At 38.3% G+C, this 19,795-nt stretch overlaps 1 protein-coding gene and 1 pseudogene across 1 annotated transcript in view; both read left to right on the forward strand.

Annotated features, from left to right (window-relative positions):
• HS6ST3 (heparan sulfate 6-O-sulfotransferase 3) overlaps positions 1-19,795 on the forward strand; it is a 707,292-nt gene that overhangs the window by 49,867 nt on the left and 637,630 nt on the right. The window lies entirely within an intron of this gene.
• Positions 7-978, forward strand: LOC112611076 (annotated as a pseudogene).

A 19,795-nucleotide genomic window follows, 5' to 3' on the forward strand; every position in this document is an offset into this window, starting at 1 on the left:
TTCGGAGTCCCGCGCCCCACCATGCCCAACATTGTGCTGTTCAGCGGCAGCTCGCATCAGGACCAGTCCCAGCGCGTGGCCGACTGCCTGGGCCTGGAACTGGGCAAGGTGGTCACCAAGAAGTTCAGCAACCAGGAGACCAGCGTGGAGATTGGTGAAAGTGTGAGAGGGGACGATGTCTACATCATGCAGAGCGCTGTGGGGAAATGAACGACAACCTGATGGAGCTCCTCATCATGATCAATGCCTGCAAGATCGCATCATCATCCAGGGTGACTGCCGTGATCCCGTGTTTCCCATATGCCTGACAAGATAAAAAGGACAAGAGTCGTGCCCTAGATTCTGCAAAACTTGTGGCCAATATGCTGTCGGTGGCTGGGGCGGATCACATCGTCACCATGGACCTGCATGCCTCTCGGATATGGGGATTCTTTGATATTCCTGTGGATAATTTGTATGCGGAGCCCGCAGTCCTGCAGTGGATTCGGGAAAACATTGCTGAGTGGAAGAACTGTATATCATTGTTTCATGTGATGCAGGGGGAGCCGAAGGGTCACGTCAATCGCAGACAGGTTAAATGTGGAATTTGCTTTGATCCGCAAAGAGAGGAAGAAGGCGAATGAAGTGGACCGGATGGTCCTGGTGGGCGACGTGAAGGACCGCGTGGCCATCCTCGTGGATGACATGGCTGACACATGCGGCACCGTCTGCCATGCCGCGGACAAGCTGCTGTCAGCTGGAGCCACCAAAGTGTATGCTGTCCTTATCCATGGGATCTTGTCTGGACCAGCTATTTCCAGAATAAATAATGCTGCCTTTGAGGCTGTGGTCGTCACAAACACAATTCCGCAAGAGGACAAAATGAAACACTGCACAAAGATTCAGGTCACTGACATTTCCATGATCTTGGCCGAAGCAATCCGAAGGGCACACAATGGGTTATCCGTGTCCTACCTGTTCAGCCATGCCCCGCTATAAATCCAGAATGGGAAGTGTCCAGCAAGCCTACTCTGACTTCTGACTTGTTTTTGTTCTCTGGATGTTTAGCTGTAGGTACTCAGCAATGATAGGTTAATCACTGGCAAAAGCATCCGATCTTTGTATGTGCTAAGGTTTATTGTTTCCCGTTCTAAAGCTCAAGATCATTTCTTTCCAGTTTTTGGGGAAATGGTGGTGGTTATTTGGTCTTTAAGTGAACTGTCTTAAATGAGAAACATTTTTGTCATTTTGACTTTTAACGGGTACATGTGATCTCTTCCTTTGTTCTTTCAGTACTTTGAGGCGACAACTTTCCAGTATATAATTTCATTGTGGAAGTCATAGTTTATATATTTCGAGGTTGCCAAAGGTGACTTCAGATTAAAGCCTTCTGTGTAAATATATATGATAATGCCTATGGACATTTGGGTAAAACCCTGTATAGAATTAATTAGCCTTTTACTTTGGAGTGAACCTTGGAAAATTTATAATTCTCAAACCATGGATTTTGAATTTTTCTTTTTTTTTTTTGGTAACTCAGTTTCAGATAAACCATCTTGGTTATTTTGCTTAATTTGGACCAAATTTTATTTAGCTTAATATGGACACTGACACATTTTGGGGGTATACATCAGACATATCAGAGCAGTGTAGTTCTGGATCATTTTTAAAATTACCTCTTCTAAAACGTAACTGTCACTTACCTGAAATGCTGCTTCCTAAAATTCCAAAATTATATTGAGCAATCACCAAGGCCTAAAGCCAATTGACTTAAAGGTAATCATTTCAGCTAACATGAAATTTAAAGCCTAAGAATGTATAGAGCTAGTTTTAAAATAATGATCTCAGATTTTTAAAAAGGATATAGGAACCTGCATTGTCATTCTCTGAATTAAGAACTGATGGTTTCTATCATTATTTAGCCCCACCTTTGTATTTTAAAGTCCTTCAGAATACTTTTATGAACCAATGAGACTGGACTTAGCCACACGCATTGGAAATTCAGACCTTGACTATTTGGTTTTTCCAGTTCACAAAGGTGATGAAGACTGTCTTGGAGCAACTTAATCCCAGAAGTTGTACATTTCTTGCTGCTCCTGGCGTGGAAACTTAAGTGAGACCACCGAATACATTGGTCCTGTCCAATTCTACTGAATGGGGGTGGACTTGGCATTTATCTGGCCAAAAACAGGAGCCAGAGAAATATGAATATACCAAAGTTGTTTAGCCTCCAACTTAAATTACATTAGTCAACTTATAGATATTCATATGGTCACTTTTCTTTTTAGATACTACATCAACTAGATTCAGGAATATATCATTTGCAGTGCTTGTATTGGTTTAAAATATAAAATTTTAAGATTCTCTAACATTGTACTAAAAAATTTCAGTAAGATCATTCTGACTGCTTTCAAAAAAAAAAAAAAAAAAAAAAGACTGAAAAGAATCTGGTACTCAGTCAGTGACTCCTAAGGCAGATGTCTCAACTCTCAACCAAAGTGTAAATGGATGCTATTATATTCAATACCGTATTTTTTTTTTTTTTTTTTTTTTGAGATGGAGTCTCGCTGTGTGGCCCAGGCTGGAGTGCAGTGGCCCGATCTCGGCTCACTGCAAGCTCCACCTCCCGGGTTCACGCCATTCTCCCGCCTCAGCCTCTGAGTAGCTGGGACTACAGGCGCCCGCCACCACGCCCGGCTAGTTTTTTGTATTTTTAGTAGAGACGGGGTTTCACCATGTTAGCCAGGATGGTCTCGATCTCCTGACCTCGTGATCCACCTGCCTCGGCCTCCCAAAGTGCTGGGATTACAGGCTTGAGCCACCGCGCCCGGCCATTCAATACAGTATTAATATAACGTTCACAAGTACATGCATTTTACTTTGTATGATTGGAAGGGAATATATTGTCCTCTAATTTTCCTGTGGCAAAAAGATGTGTGAACTGTGGCTATGGGTAGTTATGATACACTTGAACATCTTTTACCACAGTATTATTATAGAAGTTTAGAAATGTGGTAAACATATATGTCAGAAACAATGGTGTATCATGAAAGTATAATTAGTGCAATTAAATATTTTATCCTTCTTGTGTACTTATAGCCTATTTTGCTTCATAAATCGTTCCACTTATTAAAGTGAACTCATTTTCAGGGATGTATTAGAAAATAAAAAAATGGTAATAATGATATTTCAGTAATGTCTTTAAAAGAGATATTTCAGAGTTAAAGTGCTGATGCTTTCTGAGAGCTTAATTGTATTTAAAAATAAATGAAATTCTGATGACTTACATCTTTTACCTCCCCCAAACTTTCCCCTAATGTAAATGCTATTTCATATAAAACTCATTAAGCAGAACTTGACATCTTTTAAAATCATTCACTATCATAACATACTGTAATCTGCAAATGTTTTTCACTTCATTTGAAGTGTCTCTGTGGATGAACACAGATCCTATTGATAGCAGCCATCAAATGCCTCACTATCATAGTAAAATGAAGCTAATATCACTATGAAATAAGATAATGAGCTCTGAAAATCCACAGAGCTCCCCAAAACTTTTTGACAGATCAAAACAAAAACTTTGAGTAAAAATAGTGACACAGAAATGTCTCTTAACCATTTTGTATTTAGGCTGATTATCTGATATATATTCTTGAAACTACCTTGTCTGTTAAAAAATATATAAACATAATATGCTAATATATAAATATAATTTTCTTAAGCAAACATATAAATATATGTTTATATAAATATATAATATATATTTTAAGCAGACAAGGTAGTTTCAAGAAGAACCTTAAGTATTTTTAAGTGGTTTATTGCAAATGATTATAATTGAATTTCTAAATTATTTAAAGTGAGGAGATGTCTAAAAATAATACTATGATTTAAGTACTTTACCATTTACCAAAAAAAAAGATTGTCCTAATTAAAAATGAATTATTTTCCCTTTTTAGACACACTTTAAACAAACCATTTAATTAAGTTCACTCCTGATGGTTTGGGAGCTGGTTACACAGTTTGTAGATAATTCAGGCCCTCTGTTTCTTTCCTTTCTCTGGCTACTGTCTACCTTCTGTTCATATCAGAGCTTAGCAGCATCCTAATAGGGTTGGATGATAGAGGGGGGGCAATGGAAGAAGCAAGTTAGATGAGTCAATGTTTTTCGTATTAACATTAGAAAAATGTTTTGCCCAAAAGCTGTTAGTTAAAATCAGGCTTTCAATGTACTGTTGATTTTAATTTATGGTATGTGTGTTTCTCATTAACTTGGGGGAATCCTAAACTTAATTGAAAATAAAGGCAGCATGATATAGTGAAAAGCTTTGGCATCAGACACAGCGGGGTGCAAAATCTACCTCTGCTGTTGCCTAACCATATGGCTTTGGCAAGAGCTATTTCTTCATCAGTTCAAGGAGGATAAAATACCTGTTTGGCAGAGTTATGAGAATTAATCATTTATGTCAAAAATCTAGTATAGAACATATTTGTAATTTTCACCTGAGTGTGTTTTATAGTTTAGTAGAACATAGTTAATATCAGAGGCCAATTCTTTGATTATATTAAGATTACTAAGTATACTGTAAAAAAGTTATTATAAAAGTCCGCTTCCAAACTTTTGATGCATAAATGTAATACCTCATTACTAACATAATTCTATGAAGCTAGCTTCCCAGCACATAGAATAACACTCACCACTTTTATTCAATGCATAGGAGATTTCCATCAGAATTAAGAGATAAACCTTAATCCTGAGAGGGTTGAAAGTGGAAATGCTACAGATCCAAGTTCTTTTTCAGGTCGTGTTCACTATCAAATAGTCATGTATAAAAACACCTCATCTCATGTAGTTTATAGAATAGATGCAATCTTGAAATTGCTTATAAATAAAATTCTTTTAAAAAAGAATATTTAAATATATTAGAAAACCCTGATGTTCAAATAAACAGAAACTTGTGATAGATGCTTCCTAATATGTATTTGGATTTATTCAAGATACAGTTATCAATCATGATATAAAGATGATGTCTCTTCTTCTCATTCCTGCCTGACCCTGTTTCCTAGGACTCTCATGTCAGCTTGAAAGAAAAGCAGTTTTATAAATGAATTCATACACAGGTATAATCACTTTGAGAATACATTTCTTGGAAAAATTATTTATTGAGTACTTTATGGTTTCTTTAAAGTTATTTAAAGAAATTCAGAGAACACAGGGGTTAGTACATTTAATAAGGAAACAATTGTATTAGCTAGTGTTGAACTGTCAAATAGAGCTGAATCATGGATCGGGCAGAAGGTGGTATTGACTTGGAGAATTCAGCTGCAAAAGAAGATTGTTATACCATCTATCATCACCAACACAGGAAAGTTTATTGTACTTTCCAGATAAGGAACTGAGATGCAGAAAGATGAAGAAAAGTCAGCAAAGTGATTAAGTATGGTTGAAGGACCTTGTAAAAGTCAAACTTTCATTTTCTCAAATTTCTGTAATTCCACACATTTTAATTGAAAACAGAGCAAACATGTATTTTCATTCTTGATGGTGATCAGCAGAGCACATAATAAAGGATTAGCTTAATTAATCATTGTAGTGAGTATCATTCATAATAAATCCACTTTCATTAATACATTAAGGCTGTGTATCTTTCCTATTTTATCCTGTATTTTTCAGGTTGCCCCAAATCACTCAAATCACAGCTAACTTGCCCTTTGACCAACTTAACTGTCTCTTACAGAGGTTCCCAGGTTTTAGTTGTCACGATAAGAAGTCATAATGAAATTGAAGAGTCACTAACCATCCTTCCACAGTAGGTCCTGCATTAAGTTGTTTTGTTCAATATTGTTTCATTATAACATTGTTGAGAAAAAATAAATTGATTCCTGGCTGGGGCCACTGTCTTCTGGGAGTTTGCACGTTTGCATGTTCCCCAACTCCTGGCTGCATGGGTTTTCTCCAAGCACTCTGGTTTCCCTCCACAGCTCAAAGCTGTGCCCACTGGGTGAATTGGCATGTCTGCATGGTCCCAATCTGAGTGAGTGTGAGTGTGCCCTGTGATGGGATGAGATGGTGTCCTGTCCAGGGCTGGTTCCCACCTTGCAGGGAGAGACTCTGGCCATCTGTCATCCTTAACTGGAATAAACAATTTGGAAAATGAATGAATGACTGAGTGAATGAGTATAAATGATTGCAAAACAAAAATTTGTAACATATACAATAATCACACAAATGCATAACAATAAACAATGTGGTATGAAAGCACTCAGCAAGCCTATGATATGTGTTATTGCTTGTTTTTGAACTGTGTGGTGGTAGGAGGTGCTCCAGACAATTTTCAAGTTGCAAGCATTTATTCACTAATTTCATCACCACCACTGTGACTGTTGTCACTCACTGATGACCCAAAAATTGGATAATTATCTTCCTTGTCTGTGTTAATCTTTCCTAAATGTATGTATAGCTCACATTTATTTCAGTGTTTAATATTAGAAGTGTTTTGGTTCTTTCTTTAGAAGTTTGGTGGTGTTTCTGTGACCATAAACATACCATAGCAACTTAACTCTTGTTTATATAGTAACTAGCCTATGGTAAAATTGGTTTTGTTACACATCGTTTTGCTTTAAGTCACAATTTCCAAGAACCTACTGATCATATTGAGGACTTGCTGTTAAGTGTATATTGGACAAAACTATATATTCAATGAGAGATTAAATATATCTTACAGTCAATTAATTCAATGGTGGGAGAGTATATCCTCAACATGGTCAGGCAGAAATACCTGTGAGTAGGGTCTGTGGAGAGAGACAAAAATGGAGACAGAGCAAAAAGGGAGGTGAGATTGTGCTAGTATTTAGCTATTTCTGACTTTTGACCTGTAAACTGGAGCTATTTCTTAAGTGAACACTTCAGTTAATTAAGAAAATGCACTTAAAGATTGATGTTTACACAAAGACTATCAAAGAAGTGGAAACAGCAACCTAAAGGTAATGAATTTCAGGAAAGTCGACTTTAGTGATTTAAATATAAGAAAATGACCTGTAAGTGGAAGGACCCATGAAAATTAGATTATTTGTTAAAGCAACAATACTTATAAGGATGGCAAGAGGATGAAGAGAACAGGATGAAACCCAGGTAGCTACACAGAGCTTCACATTGGAAATGTCCAAGAGTAAAGATTAGGAATTAGAGTAAGCATTAAACCAGAAATAAGGCATATCAATGATGGCATGAAAAGATAAAACCAGGAAACATATGGTGACTGCAAGGTGAAATACACTAAGGGACAATATATTCTTTATGTATGAGAGGAAAACAAGACTGAGAAAACACATCCTCTTTATTAGATGCAAAGGAGAAGAGGATGGTTCCACAACAAAAAACAAAATTCAGTTGTCTTTAAAGAAAACTTTTGCCTTCGTAGTAAAATAGTCTCTCATTTAGAAAATGGAATAGGAAACAGTGTGTTTGAAGGACAAGGAAACAAACTAGACTTGGCAGGGAATTGATCAAAGATCATTTAAATAAACAGATCTTGATAACTTTCACATTAGAATGCCAATTATTGATGATTCAGGCTCTCAGGTGCTAAAAATAACACCTTTTTGATGCAGTAGAAAACTATTCTTGGTGATTTTTAGACTACTCTGAACTGTTAGTGCCTGCTTCATTATGCTGTGTGTCAAAGGACATAACATGAAAGTTTATTTTTTTATTATGAGAGTAGCTCATGATCATTTTTTTCATGCCTTCATTTTTATAGCATTTTTCATTTTTTTTAATAGCCACAATAGTGTGACCTCCCATTTTCCTGTTTTGGGAGAAAATGCTCACCTCATGTTAAAGTGACATGCATTCACAATAAGAATTATAGATCTCTCTCAAGTGAGAAAAGCCAAGTTGTTTGTCCCAAAGCTGCCAATGACTCAGGGCATCAGAGAAGAGTAAACCAAAAGATGAATTCATGATGCACCATCATCTTATTTTTAAAAAGTAAACATTGTATTTGGATCAGTTAAATAAAATGTAATGCATATTTTTAAAAAATTGACACAATCCTCCCCTATAATGGCAGTTTTAAAATGTTATGTCCATGACAGAAATATAAGGTGCAACTTTCTATTTTGCAACCAAAGGATGTGAAGAACCTGGAAAACTTTCATGAAGAACTACAACAGTCATTCATTAGCAGCTGGATAATGCCTGTATTTGGAATTTAATATATATTTTTTCTTACGATATCTGAAAATGACTCAATTAATTCTATAGAGAATAAAATGTTATTTGAAGATAACTTGTTATCTGAAGACAACTAGCTTTACTAGCAGTGAAATTGCTAGTGGTGGTGTTATGGCTTCTTCGTTCTCGTAGGTTGGTGAGCAGGACAGAGGGTTACAGCTCTTTTATTCCTATCACCTGCAGCTCAGCGAACTAGAGGGTTACAGCTCTTTTGTTTCTGCCACCTGCAGCTTGGCAAACAGGAGTGTTAACAGCTCTTTTGTTCCTGCCTTCTGTCCACAGCTTGGTGAGTTCCAGGTTCTTGTCCTACAACAAGAGAAATAAGGTATGCAGACACTGGAGAGTGAGTGGGGCAGAGAAGAATTTTATTGAGTGACAGAAGGAAAGCTCTCAGTGGCAAGAGGGGACCCTGAAAGCTGGTAGCCCTCTGTGAGACTGAGTCTGGGCTTTTTATGGGCTTAGAATGGGGGAGTGTGTGCTAATTGGTCCATGGGTGGTCTTGGAAAAAGCACCATTGGTTTGGTTAAGAGGCATCATTCAGAATGAACCAATCATTAGAGTGGGTAAGCCAGGGATAGAATTTCTCACTCTGGGCGCGGACTCTATCGGGAACTGGAAGCTTGGTTTTCAGGCTTTAGATTTTCCTTGGTTTGAAGGTTAGGTTTCACCCGGGACCTGTCCCTGTCTGCGTAGGAATTTGTCTGTCTCCTTTCACTATCAGTAGAATATTGACAGAATATTTACAGTTTTAAAAAATAAACAGAGATAGATTTCCAGTGAAGGTCTACATTTTACCACAAAGCTTGAGAGGAAGCTCTACACCTATTTTTAAAATGATTCTTATATCATTTTTATGACAGTACATCAAGCAGTAATAGCATTGGAAATGAGACTGGATTCCTGTCCCAGTGGGTCCCCTGTGACTTTGAGCAGGATGCCCCAATTTTCTGGTTCTTGTGTTACTCTAGACTAGATGTCCATGAAGGACCCTCTTGGGCACTCTGATTCTATGCTGTATTTTGAATATGAAGAAAGTTTTTGATAAAGGACTTAAGTAAAAGATCTAAATGTACTAAACTATATAAGTATATATAATGTATAACATAATATATAATGTGAATAAACATATATGTCTATATTCTTAAGGGGAACTTGAGTAAATGTGGACAGCAAATCTATTACTATTTCCTTTTGGCATGTAGGTTGTTTGAAGACTTTTCTAAGAAGATACTTCATAGACAGTTGATATGCTTACCAACAGGAAATTGATGGTGGGACATCCATGTGACAGAATTCTAGCCAGTCCACTAAATAAAGACTACCTGGATACAGGCTGGGCACCGTGGCTCACGCCTGTAATCACGGCACTTTGGGAGGCCAAGGCGGTTGGATCACCTGAGGTCAGGAGTTTGAGATCAGCCTGGCCAACATGGTGAAACCCCGTCCCTACTATAAATACAAAAATTAGCTGGGCATGGTGACGTGTGTGTGTAATCACAACTACTTGGGAAGCTGAGGCAGGAGAATCATTTGAACCTGGGAGGCAGAGGTTGCAGTGAGCTGAGATCCTGCCGCTGCACTCCAGCCTGGGCGACAGAGTAAGACTCCATCTCAAAAAAAAACAAAAAACAAAAAAATTATCTGGATACAAAATACTATAAACAATGCAAGTTCCATTTAAAAAAAATTACACCATGAAGTCTAGATGGATATACACACAGTGTCAACAGTGGTTACCCTTTGGTGGAGAGATTATAGTTGCCTGTTTTATAAATAGAAAAACATTGCTATAGTAATTTCTCAGTGCTGCTGTAACAAAGTGCCACACATTGGGTGGCTTAAAGTAATAGAAATTTATTGTCTCACAGTTCTAGTGTCCTAAACCAAGGTGTCGGCAGGGCCATGCGCCTCTGAAACGTGCAGGAAAGGATCCTTCCTTGCCTCTTCTAGCGTCTGGTGTTGGCCGGTAATCTTGGATGCTCCTTGGTGTTCAGCTGCAGCACCTCAGTCAGCCTCCACCATCCATGGTAGTCTTCCCTCTGCATGTCTGTGTCTCCACATGGCACCCCTCTTCCCTGCATGTCTCTCTCTTCTTTTGAGGATTCTTCTCATAGTGGACTAAGGGCCTGCCCTAATTCAGTATAACCTTATTTTAACTAATGATATCTGCAAAACCACGTTATTTGCAAGTAAGGTTGCATTCCGAGATACTAGGGATTAGGACTTCAATGTATCTTTTTTGGGTGGGGGGACACAGTTCACCCCATAGCAATCCCCATATTCCAGGTTTATCCAATGATCTATGTTGAAAATAATCTGCTCTTGAATACTTTCTTTTCTGTCTCTCAAGATACAAAGTTACATTGACTCTTCCTTTCCCCTGTATCCAGGGAGTCCCACATTATTGAGATTTTCTGGGATACAACATTTCTTAAATATCCCCTTTGCTATTATTGCCATTCCCTAGTTGAGACTGTTTCTAGCTTAGATACTAAAGTGTATTTACAATTGGCCCCTTTCCTCTTTTTTTTTTTTTTTTTTTTTGGAGACAGAGTCTCGCTCTGTCGCCCAGGCTGGAGTGCAGTGGCGATCTCGGCTCACTGCAAGCTCCGCCCCCCGGGTTCATGCCATTCTCCTGCCTCAGCCTCCGAGTAGCTGGGACTACAGACACCCGTCACCAAGCCAAGCTAATTTTTTTTATTTTTAGTAGAGACGGGATTTCACCGTGTTAGCCAGGATGGTCTCAATCTCCTGACCTTGTGATCTGCCTGCCTCGGCCTCCCAAAGTGCTGGGATTACAGGCATGAGCCACCGTGCCGGGCTCCTCTTTTTTTTTAATAACTTCCTATCAGCAGTCTGTTTTATGTGCTTCTATGTGATTTCCTATGCAATCCATTCTATTTCTGAGGTGCATTTCTAATCTTATTGTTCCCTTTCTCCAAAACCTCCAGTGGCTTCTCTGAATGAAATTTCTAAAGCTTACTTCTTTGGCAGTCAAGGTCATCCATGACTTGACTCTCCTTTTTATTCAGTCTTAGTTCTCACAATTCTCATACACAAATTCTGTGCTCTAATCTAGCCTGACTGCTTATGATTTTCCAAAATTGCTGTACACTTTTCTATATCCTTAGTTTAACGCACGCTGTTCGCATTCATTGAAAGGCCTTCCCCATTTCCCCTCCCTACCTATTAAACTAATTACCACTCTTCAGTAGCACCTGAAATACCATCTCCTCCCAGAGCGTTTACCAGTTCCTTCATTTGGATTCTCTTGCCTTTATTTGAACTCCCGGGTGCACACGTGAGCATATGGACACACACACCTACGTCTCCAACCCCTAAATTGTAAAGCCCTTGAAGGCAGCATCTGTGTCTTGTCCATCTTAACATTCCCCACAGTGGCCTAGGATGCTGCCTTGAATCTGTAAGCCCTCATTACAGGCGTTGAGTTGTTACTGATTAGAGCACACAAGAGAGTGATGTAGAGTTCAGAAGCATGGGCTCAATCAACAGGAATCAGAGTGCAGATAACCAAATGCGAGAAATAACTTATTAAATCTGCGCAATGCTGGGGATATTTCCCGGGGGAAGAATTCTGCAGCTGCTGTAGGGAATGATACCTTGGCTTTCCGCTAGGGGTGTCTCTTCCCGCTCTGAGCCAGGGTTCTTTTATTTATCCTGCCCCATTTCATCCCCACTATTTGAAAGGTTAGGTTGTAGCTCCTCTGAAAATGGTTAGAAGATGTGGCCATTGGATCAATTTCCAGGATACATAGTTTATCTGAATCAATCTCATGTTCTGTATGCAAATATCACAAAAGTGAGCAAAGTGTTTAACTTGAGAATTTTATATTATCTACCTAAATGTCATTTCTTCTATTAAAACTACCAGTATGAAAAATTACGTTTCAAATTATAGTAAATTACATAGGCTAAACTTTAAAAATGTAATCAGTGATGCCAGCCTTTATTAATGGAAGTATCAGTTGAGGAATTTCCAACCGGAATATATGTACTAAATACACTTGCTAAAATGTCCTTTTCAAAATTTCTTGGAATCAGTATTAGTATACAGTGCAATTACTATAAGGCCAGATGCTTAGTGGTGAGGGACACAGGCCCTGGGTTTTCATTCCACCCCATCGCTAGCTGATTGGCTTTGCCCAGGTAGTTAGCCATTCCAGACCCACGTTTTCTCAGTTGTAATGTGGGAAAGCTAATACCTACCTCAGAGGTTTGTTATGAGAATAAAATTAGATATTTTATATAAAACACTTAGCACACTATCGGGCACTTAGTGATTTTTCAGTGAAATTAGGTGATTAATATTGTTAATATTAATTATAATATTAATATTAAGTAATATCAGATGATTTGAGATTTAGTGTAAGCATCAGTTTTAGAGTAGCAGACTCATTAGTTTTATTTGCATTCATTGAACTGTTTCAACAGTGCTTTTAAAGGTCAAAGGAGAGATAGGGAATAAGATAATTAATTTATCTTTAATTGGCTGGCACACTGTATTTAAAGAAAGCTTTTAATTTCAAAAGATAACTGTAATTATAACAGATAGGTAAGTTTTAGGGAAAGTAGAGACTTTTAAAGCCTCCAGATTGTCCCTCAAGTAATGTCAGAACTTAATGGTGAAGTGTTCCTACAATATTTTAATTTTCATCTATTAATGATGGTGATTTCACTATTCAGCTTAGTGTAACATCAGTAAAATGTCAAGGATAATTCTAATATTCTTACTCTGAGTATTAAATAATTTTATGAGTAAAAGAGATCGCCTCTTACAAATCAATAAAAAAGGGTTTAATAGATGAACAGATAAAGATAATGAATAGATGACTCACAAAGGAAAAGTATAAAATAACCATGAGAAATAACCATTCTCTGTAATAAGGGAAGTAAAAATTAACACAATGAAGTATGTATTTTTTTTTCCTTCAAGCCTATTGTAGTAGGAAAACTTTTTAATAAAGAGTCAGGATCTAGTGACATTGATTACTCACCTAGAATACTGCTGGCAGTGAAATTGGTACAATACTTTTAGAGACAGTTTGGGAATATGAATAAAAAATGACTTAAATATTTATACCTGTAGACCCCCAATTCTGTCTTTGGAAATTAAAGCTAAGAAAATAATACAAATGGAGAACAATATATTTGCAACAAAGTGTTCATCACAATGTTATTTAAAATTATGCAGACTAGATAGAAGCAGTATTAATGCTCACCACTATGGAAATGGTTAAGTTAATCATTCAGTTACATATTGTTCAGTCAATACACATGTATTACAATACATGTAAGACCATGTACCAACTTGAAAAATGCTTATAGTTGTGTTAAGAAATACAATATGACATTACATGTATACCGTAATTAAAGTTTTATAAAAATGTGCATAGGAAAAAACCTTAAAAGCCCAAATAATAGTAGTGATGACCTAAGAGAGGTGGTATCATGATTTTATTTCCTCTTTCTACATTCTTTAAATTTTCTTTGCTATAGTTTTCCAACAAAATTCTAAATAAAATACCAAAAAGTAATGCTTTTCTCATTGAGATTTACTTTTGGGTAAATATATTCTTGCCTTGTGGACAAATTTATCTTGGCCTCTGGGGCAAAAGCTGAATGCTTAAATAGGTATTAATTAGCCCTAGATTCAGCACTAGGGAAGGAGGAAGACATCAGAGGTTAATAATACAAGTTTTGATTGGGGTAATTTATACAATAAAAATTCATGTCCATGCTATTCTGGCGAGTTTTCCTTTAAAAAAGGTTAAGGATTTTTTTTTTTCTAAAGGCTAAGAATGGAAAACATTTTAAATAATGAAAACCTGATAATAGAAAAAAATATTTCAGTATATACCAAGTACTTCTAGCTTCCATGGCCAATGACTTAAGCAAGATTCATTTATCTTGATCTGCAATTTATCATACTGTTTTTCTGTCAAAGTACATGAAATTTTGGATTGCATTTAATTTTCCAAAGATGTTTATCTGAGTGAATGGGAAGGACTCATAAACATGTGACATTGTTGGGTAAATAAGTCACAGAGTTATGAAACATTTTTTTTAAGCTCACTGAAGACCTTCTTTTAGCCAAACCCAAAGGCCACTTTTTCAGTGACCTTTGAAAGGGTCAGGCATGTGATTTCTCCCTGCTTGAAACATTCTCTACCTTTAGCTTCAAGGAAGCTACACCCTCATGATTTTCATTCTCTTTCTCTCTTCTCACAATATAGAGTCATCTAACAATCTATAAAATACCTGGCTAATATATATTGAGTTTTACTATGTAGTTGGGACAATTTTAAGCACTTTACAGGTATTAATTCAATGAAGAGTCATAGAAGCCCTTTGAGGAAGACAGGGTCATTATCCCCATTCTATAGTCGAGTAAACTGAGACACAGCGGAGAGGCAGACTCACTCAAGTCCCTTAGTAAATGGCAGACCTGGGACCGGAACCTCAGCTGTCTGATTTCCTAGCACTGGTGCTACACCGTGGCATCCTCCTGCTTCTTATAGTACAGACAAGAAGCACTGAGAATGCTGAAATCCCAGATGTGGTTTAGTAAGGGCAGGCATTTCTAGGACAAATCTGGACAATGAAAGGTACGCAGCTGTATGATTAGGTGGCATGATAAAAGGATATGTTTTAGAAGACCTAGAAGGCTAACAGAATTGAACACCACTTCTTACCATGACATTTCAGAATGGTAGAGCTGCGTTCCTGGTGATGTTCTGAGGCAAGATTCCTGCTGACTTAAGGCAGTGTTGGCCACCATGACCATCAAAGGATGCAGCAGTGTTAGTTTTAAGGACGTGGGCTTCGTGTGGGAAACAGGATTGCTTCATCAGCTCCACTAACTTTGAGACTTTGGGTTTGTTTCTTGACTTCAGGTCCTGAGTTTTGTTTCCTTCTCTGTAAGGATATTACTGCCTCATTTACTACTCATTAAATAACTTGATAAATCATACTGGCCATTCATAGCTCATTCAGTAATTACATGAGAAAATATATTAAGATCTTATAGCACAGTGCCTCGCATAAATGCAGGCAGAGTATAGGATTGACATATTCTTACGGGAATAATGGTGCCTGGCCAGGAACCACATGTCAGTGAGCCAAGGGAGCACCTTCAGGCTTTTCCGTTTTTACCTCAGAAAATTGTTTCAGGTCACTCCAGCACGTGGCAGGGGCTAGCATTTATTATCTGGTAACCTTGGGCAATTACAAACTTCTCTGAACTTCCATTTATTGATCTGTTAAACAGGGATAATGACATTTACCTTGCAGGGCTCTGATGAGCATTAAAGTCAGATAATAAGGTCTTTAATCGCTAACCTACTTTCTTATTACATTAGCATTTGATGCCGTTTAGTAAATGTTGCCATTGGAAAAGCCTTTGGCTCTGGTTTCTCCAATTTTCATGTTTATTGCCATCTTCTTTGGAGCTCAGCTTCTTCTCCCTGTCTTTCAATGGGATAATGAAATTACAGAGATTTTAATTCCCCAAAGTTTAAAAACAAGGAGAGGCTCATCCAAGAAATTATATCCTGGAAAATAAGAAAGCATAAAAAGAATTTTATAAAACAGAATGTCAGCTGGTGGGAAGAGATATTTCTATTGGTTTAGAACAAGGCAAACCTGAGTAGGAATAGACACAACACTGACATTTCAGAAAGCAATGAAGTATTTGCGCAGGGACCTGTGAGATAATTTGTCATTTTGGACTTTTAAAGGAGGAGTCAGGAAAGCAACAGTAAGCAGTTGGCTGACTTGGGAAACTGGTGTGCTCAAGAGAATCTCTTTTGTTTGTTCAGTGCAGGTAACTTTCAGTGGATAAGAATTGGAGGGTTATATTTTGTGAAAACACTTATTTCAGGAAGAAAAAATAGTGTTATAGCAATCACCTCTTGAGCTGTTTTTGTGGTTTTACATAATGAATGATTAGTGTGCAAGAGGACTCAAAAAATGACTTAATATAAGCGTTATTTCGAATGCAGATTCTATATAAACCTTACTAGACAGATGGATTAGCTCAACGAAGTGGGTATCTTTGGAGACGCACTATGAGCTAGGACACAGGGAGGAATGCAAGACAGCCCCTTCCTTCAAGGAACAATGAAGACAGAAACAGAAATGAAGTGGGGCGGGACTGTACACCGTGGGTGCCAGGATGGCGTATGCTGCATTACTGATGTACACAAAGTGATTTGGGAACATCGAGGAGGAAATGAATTTTCTTAGGAAGATGAGAGAAAGCCTCACAAAGTATGTGACACTTGAGTGGACATCTGAAGGTTAAGAGCCATGTAAAGGAAGGACACCATTGTATACGGGTATCAAGGCTATGGGCCATTTCCGGGGGAGAACTGCGGTGTGGTTAGATGGGTCGCCAGGCTGTGCAGGAGGAGCGCTAAGAGATGAGGTGAGGCTGTAGAGGGAGATGCGGAAAGGAGGTCAAAATGACTGGTGGTTTCTGCTGGGAGATGGCATGGATCTAAATTGGGAGCAAAAGGAAGTAGGTTTGAGGGAAGAAAAGCTAATTTGAAGTAGAGCCTCCCAAGGTATATTGGAGAGAGAGAGTAGAGGGAACAGCAAGAAAAAGGTGGAGAGTAGAGGGAACAACAAAGGCCAAAGAAGGAACCTGCAAATAAGACTGAGAGATATCCTTGCCAACATCGTGAAACCCTGTCTTTACTAAAATATGAAAATTAGCCAGGTGTGGTGGTGCATGCCTGTAGTCCCAGCTACTCCGGAGGCTGAGGCAGGGGAATCGTTTGAACCCGGGAGGCGGAGATTGTGGTGAGCCGTGATCGCACCATTGCACTCCAGCCTGGGAGACAGAGCGACACTCTGTCTCAAATAAATAAATAAATACATAAATAAATAAATACATAAGTAAATAAAGAGAGAGAGAAGAACAGAGCCTTGGAAAACAGTGAGAGGTGTAGTAAGACAGCCGGGAAAGTTTAGTATTAGTGAGTTCCAGGGACAGTGTTGGGCCAGGGGGGAGACAACATTAACACAAGCTAGGGAGAGACCAAGTAGAAGGAGAACTGAGAGCCCAGGAACCAGGAGGTCGCTGGTGACGTTCCTGAGAGTGATTCCGGAGTGGGGAGAGCAACAGCCAGGGTCCTTTGGGCTGATGAGTGAGCAGGGGGTCTGGGGGCAAGGACACATAGGCAGAAACTGTCACTTAGTGAATTCTTTCAGCAACGAACAGAAGAGAAAGAAGGAAAGAGTTTAAGGAAGGGGTTGTGTGTATGTACATGTGATACAGGAGACCCCCTGAATATGTCTGTGTGCTGAGAGCAAAGCCAGGAAGGAGGGAGCAGTTGGGGGTACAGACAGAGGGGAAGGAGTATCCCAAGGAAGTGACAGCGGCTAGCTGGGATAAAGAGCAGGAATAGGAGGGTAGTTCCTCAAGAAGCAGGACACGTTTCCCTCCAAGACAGGAAGGAAAGACACAGGGATCAATGAAGGTGAAAAGGAGGAGAGTGAATCGCAGTGCACTCTGGTTTTCAATCTCTTGCCTGAGGGAGCAGAGTAAATAAAAATAGCATTCATTTTATTTTATTCTTTTTTTCCTTGGAGTTATTTAGTCTTGTTCGCATTTTAAAAGAAATAAAGATACTGTGCTAGTAAACCATTGCAGGTTTGCAGAAACAAATCATTATCCATAGCTGTCACACTTGCCAATCTGGAAATGGTTTTCTTAAGGGAGAGAATTCCGGGTCACATCTTTCCAATGTGTTTCTCATATAATCGATATCTAGACTGAGATCAGAACTGGGGAAGTACTTGAAAGGACTGACTGGTGTTTGTGTCCTACTGGTTATATTGTAATTTGTAATAATAATTTCAGCAGTCATTGACTAAATGTATTACAGAAAGCAAAAATGAAATAATATCTTGGTAAGAAAAAAAAGCTGCAGATATTAATATCTAATGTTCACTGTATGAGGTCAAACCATTTGACCGATTTTGAGCTACAAAAAGAGCAGTTTCATGGAGTTCAATCTGATAATAAGACTAAAAACATGGGAGTTTCTGAGCAAGCATATCCTTCCAGTGAACACTAATGAGGGGCAGTGTCCGCAGTGGGTAGGAGCCAGAACTGTGGCACCAGAGAGGGCTGAGAACATGTCTCTGCTTGATCTCTTATTAGCTACATGACTTTGGATGTGTGACTTCATCTTGCTGAGCCCCAGTTCTCTCATTTGTAAAATGCAGTAACGGTAGAATCTATTTCATAATATTTTTATGAAGATGAAATGAGATAATTTGTGTTGTTCTTAGCAACATGCTTGGCACGTAGTAAGCACTCAATAGCTAATAAAGTGAATAATAGCAATAATAACTTAAAATCCATATAGCTATGTGAGGTTTTCATAGGAGCGTCTTGTTTTTAATAGACAACATTGTATGTAAGGAAAATGCTGAAAATGGTAGAGATTAATATACACTAAATCTGGTTATGTTTATAGCTTTCTAAAGTCTTTCTGAACAGGTCGACTTAATATGGTTTCCCTGAGCACCTAGAAATCATTATGCTGTTCTGATGAGTGTGTGGCTGAATACTTTGTTTATAATTAGTTATGTTCTAGAAGCTCTTTGAATTGAGTGAAGGGTTGAAACAACTCTGTGGGTTGTTTAAAGGTCAGTTTTATTCATTGTGCTATAGTGAGGATTATTTCCTTTAGGTGAAGAGATCCAAGCTATCCCGTTCTTATATTCCTGACCATGGATGCTACGTACCATGTAGGAGTGTCTAGAGAGGTAGTGATTGATTTTAAGAAGAGTTGGATGATGCAGCCAAGTTCCTCTCTCGTGACCCTGAGTTCATTTAACTTCTATTCAGTCTGGTTTACCTATTAGAAAGCAAGAATAACAACAGCCTCCCTTATAGCTTGGGGCTATTCTGAAGACAAATGAGGGAAAATGTGGTGTTTAAGCATTTATTTAGTCAACACACTTTTACTTATTTTCTGCTGTCAGAGGGCGTACAATCTGATGGGGCAGATGGATGCACAGGTACTACAGGAAGGTAAACGCAGTGCAAGACACTTGCAGGCATGCAATAGAACCCACAGAGCTGGGATGGCCCTGGGGGCTTCTCACACAGGGAGGTGGTACTTGAGGCTGGTACAGGCTCAAAATTTGAAGAGGTAATTCCTGTATGCTATAATTTAGAGCTATAGTACGAAATCCTGGTTTGGCTCTGTACTTCCTTTATGTTGAATTCCTTAATTCCTTGAGTTTAATTTTATAAATACATATTTGCCAAATAGCATTTCTAGGCATTGACACAAGGTTTACCTCTTTTAAAAAAAGTTGTCAAGTGCCTATTATATGCTGAGCATTGTGCTAGGTTCTGCTTGAAATATGGCAAGAAATAATAAATAACTTTTGTGCTTGTTATGACCTAGTTGAGGATTCTAATGCATTAAGGCAGAATGAGATAAGTACACTAACAGAGATATAGGACCTTATAGAGGCCCAGTTAAAGAAATGTCTGTAACATATTGGAAGTTTCATAGGAGAGATAGTAGGATCTTATCT

This window comes from Theropithecus gelada, chromosome 17 (assembly GCF_003255815.1).
Source record: "Theropithecus gelada isolate Dixy chromosome 17, Tgel_1.0, whole genome shotgun sequence".
Classification (NCBI taxonomy): Eukaryota; Metazoa; Chordata; class Mammalia; order Primates; family Cercopithecidae; genus Theropithecus; species Theropithecus gelada.